The following is a 5,970-nucleotide window of genomic DNA, read 5'->3' on the forward strand; positions in this document are numbered from 1 at the left end:
TACGTCACAGTGTGTTCTTGGGGGAAGGAAATGGGTCCCTCAGTGATAGCGAGCGCTTGCAGACTTGACGGTCTTGAAGGTATTACACGGCTCAGAACGGTCACTCTTCGTTTTTTCTTTTTCCCTTTTAAATATTGAAACAACCACAGGCTTATACAAAAGTTGGAAGTACAGCAGGACTCTTCTTTTCCTGAGTTTCTGGCCTAATGCCCTATTCGCCTCTGAACAGCGTGTATTTCCTATAGACAAGAACACTCTTTTCTCCACAGCCACGCTACGACCACCACCATCAGAAGATTAACCCTGATACGGTGCTGCCTTCTCGTGCTCAGGCCGTGTTCAGCTCGTCTGGTGTCCTGATGTCTCTTACAGCGAAAGTTACGCTCCGAATCTGCCCTTGTATTTAGTTGTCATTCTCCGTGGTGTCCTTCCGTCTGGGCGGATCCTCAGTCTAGACTTGCACGGCCGTCACTTTTGAGTATTACAAACAGTCATTTTGTAAAATGCCCCTTGATTTGGGTCAGTCTGAGGTTTCTTGATCATTAAAATCAGGTTATCGATCTTTGGCAAAACTCGCACAAGAGCGCCGCTGCGTTTTCACCTGCATCCAGTCAGGGGGCCCGCAACCTTGATCCGTTCCATTACTGATAATGTCCATTTCGATCGCTCGACTAAGGTGGTGTCTGTCAAGCTTCTTCACCTAAAATACTCTTTTCCTCTTTATAGCTCATAAGGAGCTTATGAGAAGGTACTTTGACGTCTTCTACATCTTCTGTTCCTTGTCAAATTTTCAACGTATTTATTTGTTCACTTTTATCTGTATGGTTTCCTGTTTTATTCAGTGGGTAAACGTTTGTTACTGTCATTGTCTTCTCTTGATGCTCACCTTGTCCCATCCCTGGCCAGCAGGAGCCCTATCCACACTGCGTCTGGCATCCTTCTGCCATATCCCCCACATCCTCGCAGCACTTCCTTGCTTTCTGGCAGAAGAAGATACTCCCGGCTCAGCTGGCATTTTCCCATCCCAGTGCTGGCATCAGCCATTTCTCCAAAGAGCCCTGGTTTCTTTGAGTAGCCAATGGTTTTTAGAAGCCAAGAATCTAGGCATTCCCTCTGGCAACCATCAGTTTGTTCTCTGTATTTTATCACATGTATATTTGTGTGTATACCTATATATGTGTGTGTATATATGTATATATATACATAAATATGGAAGTTTTGTACATACACACTCACACATACAGATACACATTCATATCTATATTTATTTCTGTACCTATCTATAGTTGTTGAAATACACAGGATCATACCTATGCCTTTAATTCCAGTATAACACTCCAGGGTTCATTCCAGATTTATTCCTTTCTATTCCTGACCCTCTTAGGACAGTGAGAACCCTGACTCTTACCATCTTTAGTATGTTTACTTATTTGCTCAGCCTCACAGTAAGAATCTCCCATCTTGGTTGTAGCCCTTCCTTGACATGGTAGCTTCCTCCCTCTGCTTGGGCTCTGACTCCTCATTCCAGGCTGCCCAAGCCTAGAATCAGTCAGTTTGAGTTCTGATTCCTGGCACTGGGCTCTCCCACTTCATGGATGCCTTTCTCACCCTGTTTGGGCTCTAACACTCCAGGGTGGGTTATTCCTCCAACTGCTTGGGACCACGGTGGCTCCCTTGCACTGGGGGTGGCTCACCTTATGGCCTATGTTTTATATTGGCTGGCAGATGTTACCCACCATGTTAAGTTCCAACTGCCTACAGTGATTACTGTTTTGATGCACGTTATTGGCATCTGTTCCTTCCCTGTCTCACATCCTTACATCCCCATTGGTATTTCCTTCACTTCTCACATAAACTGCTTACTCTGGAATCCTTGTCTCAGCCTCTGCTTCTGGGGGAACTCCAACTCAGACACTTTCTTGTGCCCCCAAGCCTAGGGTAAAAATCCAAGGCAGTGAGACAGTCCGTCACCAAATCTAGAAATAACCCCTAATACCAATCCTTGTGAATTTTTACTTTCTTGGTCTTCCAAGTCTGTCTATTCTTGTGTCATTGCAGGGACATGCTCTGACCATGACTAAACATCATAACTTCTCCCTTAGTCTCCTTAGCATAGTGCTTCTTATGAATTTTCCATTTTCCAGTAGCCAGTAGAGATAATTAGACAGATTCACCAGGAATCCGATCTCTGCAGGGAGAGTCAGACAAAAGCCTCCAGCTAAACCGTGGACATCCACCACTGACCTCTGTCAATAAGAAAGAGCATTCATTGAGGCAGGACTAGAAAAGAATCTCGGAGGGCGCCTGGGTGGCTCAGTCAGTCAGTTAAGGGTCCGACTCTTGATTTCAGCTCAGGGCATGATCTCGGGGTCATGGGATTGGGTCCTGCATCAGGTTCCACGCTGAACGCAAAGCCTGCTTACGAGCTTAGGATTCCTTCTCCTGCTTCCTCTCTCTAAAAATCTCTAGTTTCTCAGGGAGAGTTTTTAGTCTTTACGTTAATGAAGAGTATAATGGCATCTAAGTATGGTTCTTTGACAAAAATACTGAATTCTACATGTGACTTCTTTGTATGATCTCTCTCTACTCTTTTCTTCTGGCTCAATGGTCATAGTTCAAAATGACTGGGGCTTGTCTAATGGACATGGCACTCTTCCATCAGTAGTCCAATGATTTGGAAGTCATAATGAAATGTTCTCTTGAGCTAGGCTAGGAAGAGGACTTGAATTCAAAATGCAGCCAAATACCCCATCTTCTATCCAAAACATCAGACAAGTTCCCCTAAAACCTCTAGAATAAAATCAAGATACCTCTGGGCCAACTCAGAATTACATTGAAAGAAGTGACACTCCATCAGAAATAAATTTTAACTGAACACATAGCTCTTCTCAGTCTTTTGAAAATACACCAAAATGGCAACGATTTCTCAAAGCACAGCGAAGCTTCATTCACAAAACCACTTTTCCTCCATCTCCGTGCCTCTTATATGCCTGCAAGCAGCTGTCAAAGCAGCCCCTCCCTCCTTTTCTCCTCCTTGGAGGAGAAAGCTTGGAGAAGCCACCAGTAATCTCTTTCATCCCCTCCCCACATTTTCCCTTTCAAAGCACCTGATAAAATAGCTCTCTTTCTAATTCACGTTGTACTTGTATAGGTTTCCTACCACTGCTATAACCAAGTACCACAAACATGGTGGTTTAAAACAACACAAATTGGGGGCGCCTGGGTGGCACAGCGGTTAAGCGTCTGCCTTCGGCTCAGGGCGTGATCCCGGCGTTATGGGATCGAGCCCCACATCAGACTCCTCTGCTATGAGCCTGCTTCTTCCTCTCCCACTCCCCCTGCTTGTGTTCCCTCTCTCGCTGGCTGTCTCTATCTCTGTTGAATAAATAAATAAAATCTTTAAAAAACAAACAAACAAAAAAAAATAAAACAACACAAATTTATTTTTTTATGGTTCTGAAGGCCAGAAGTTGAAAATCGGTTTCACCAGCCTAAAGCCAAAGTGTTGGTAAGGCTACTTCTTCTGGAGACTCATGGGGAGAATCTCTCTCTCTCTTTCTCTCTCTCTCTTTTGTTTTATTCTACTTTTCCAAATCTTCTGGTGGCTGCCAGCATTCTGTGGCTTGTCATCACTCCAATCTCTTCTTCTGTAGTCACACTGCCTTCGCCATTTCTGCTGTGGCATCTCCCTCTGCCTAACTCTTGTAAGGATACTTATGGTTGCATTGAGGTCCCACCTAGATAATTTAGGATAATTCCCCATCTCAACTTCCTTAACTAGTCCCATCTGCAGAGTCCTTTTTGCCATATGAGGTAATTCACATGTTCTAGGGATTAGGACTAGAATATCTTTCATGGACCATTTCTTAGCCAACCAGAGTCCCCTAAATACCAGGTATCTGGGGGGTCGTGAATCCTCTATGAGTCTGGGTTTCTAAACTTAGAGGAGAGAATGGGGAATCCTAATTCTCTTTGGAAACTCCATACCCTTCCTTGACAAAACACCATATCACTTCCTTTAGACTCTTTCCCTATCCAGTGGGCCTTGTTCCAAATCTGAATCCTGTAGTTGTAATTAGTCTTAGACTTCAGCTCACTGAATGACTGATGTTCATTACTCTTAAAAGGGCAAGTGTTGGAATGGAGAGGGGACAGACCAGTATGGACTTCAGTCCTGTGGCCAATGGTGAACTCAAATTTGTAAATTCCAGTTTCCTTTCCATTACATCCACCAAAAGGAGCTGAAGGCCATTGGTTTGTTTGCTCGCCGGTCCATTATAGTAAGCACATCCCTGAAGAACAAACTATACTTGGGAGTCAGGATAGTCTGAATACAAGTTAAGAAAGCATTCAGTTGCCTCACTTAGCTGGGAGCCCACCCTATCCTTTGTGTCACTGGGTCCCTATCACTGTGAAATAAAATTTTTTTTCTTGCTTTATCTGGCAGGGACTTCCAGAGTCCTAAAAGAAGTTGGCATTAGCTTTTAATGGCTGTTCACTTTATTAGTGTGGGAAATAGGCTAGACTTAATGAAATTATTTTGGGTCAGAGTTTCCCCTCTAATGGAAATCAGGGTGGGGATTTTCTATTTGCCTCCATCCCGTGGTATATATTAAATGCTGTGGGGTCTGAATTTATTTCCTAGCAACAATCAAGAAAAATGGCTATTTCTGGGAAGCACTCCTCTTTTAATATAAAGAAACCCATGTGAATGAACATGAGAACTATGGAAACCATTGAGTGCCTTCCAGTTGAAGCTTGGATCCAGTCTAACTTTTCCCAAACAGTGCTTTGAGAATAAATCCTATTGGTATGCGAGGACCTAAGGAGTGATTTAAAGTAATCAAAGTGCTTCTTTATCCTTTTCATCCCTGCCTAATCCCACCCTCACACCTTAAAGGAACAATTACTTTATGTTGAATTCTGGGTTTCAAGAAAAATGTTACAGCTATCCAACCATCCAGATTTTCAAAGGGTTGAATAATCAGCTTATATGAGTGAAGACAAGGTCTGAGGTTTCAAATCTGATCACAAGGAAAAGCATTTATAAAGCTCAACGGAACAACCACAGAATCTCCACAGGCTGTCTAACCACAGAATTTCCAAGGATCCACAGTCCAACTTCGGAGACGGTCTGAAGAAGTAAAATGATTTCTCATGGTTACATTATTAGTGGGTATCAGAAGCAGACCAGAAACTGTGTCTTTTACGTTTGACACATTGCTTATCTCTTTTCCACTTGATCTCACCTAACCCAACTTCCCATACCTAATTTCCTTTCCTTAAACACTCATTCTCCCCTCTTATCTCCCACTTTCTACCACCCACCAAGGCAAGACTGAAGAAGTGAAAGAAGAGGGATCAGTGGGCCGCAAGTGGAGGAAAGCCTCTGATGGAAGATTTGTCAATTCCAGTTTCCTTCTCGCTCTTCTTCCTCTTCACCAAGACTTGTCCCCATCTCCAAGCCCCCTGCCTGCTCTGCAGGGCCAGTGTTCTCCCGAAACCCCACTCTGCCCTTGATATAAGAGACGTCGGTGTAATCCCCTTTCTCCTCCAAGTTCTAGACACATATAAGAAGCTTTGGCTAAAAACTGTTTTTTGAATGAAAGGATCAGAGAAGATGAGGGCTATATCCCTGAGTTCTGGGACTCAGACCCTATCCTTTCATTCTCCACTAAATTCTTTCAGTTTATTTGCATCTCTACCGATCAACGTCTTTGCTAAAACCAGAGAGTTATGCAGTTATCTCATCATCACTCCAGTGATAAATAACTTGCCAGCACTAACCTTGGTCTCTAAGCCTTCTGAGTAAGAGAAATGGTTACTGTCAGTCACTAAAGTTTCAGAGCCCTACCTCATCCGAATCTATAGTTTACTCTGACCCCACAACTCCAGCCTGCGTAATCCACTTACGAAACTACTAATCTTCAGGCTCTGGGCCTGCCGCTGGTTTGGATATGTGATATATAT

The sequence above is a fragment of the Ursus arctos genome, unplaced genomic scaffold (assembly GCF_023065955.2).
Source record: "Ursus arctos isolate Adak ecotype North America unplaced genomic scaffold, UrsArc2.0 scaffold_1, whole genome shotgun sequence".
NCBI lineage: Eukaryota > Metazoa > Chordata > Mammalia > Carnivora > Ursidae > Ursus > Ursus arctos.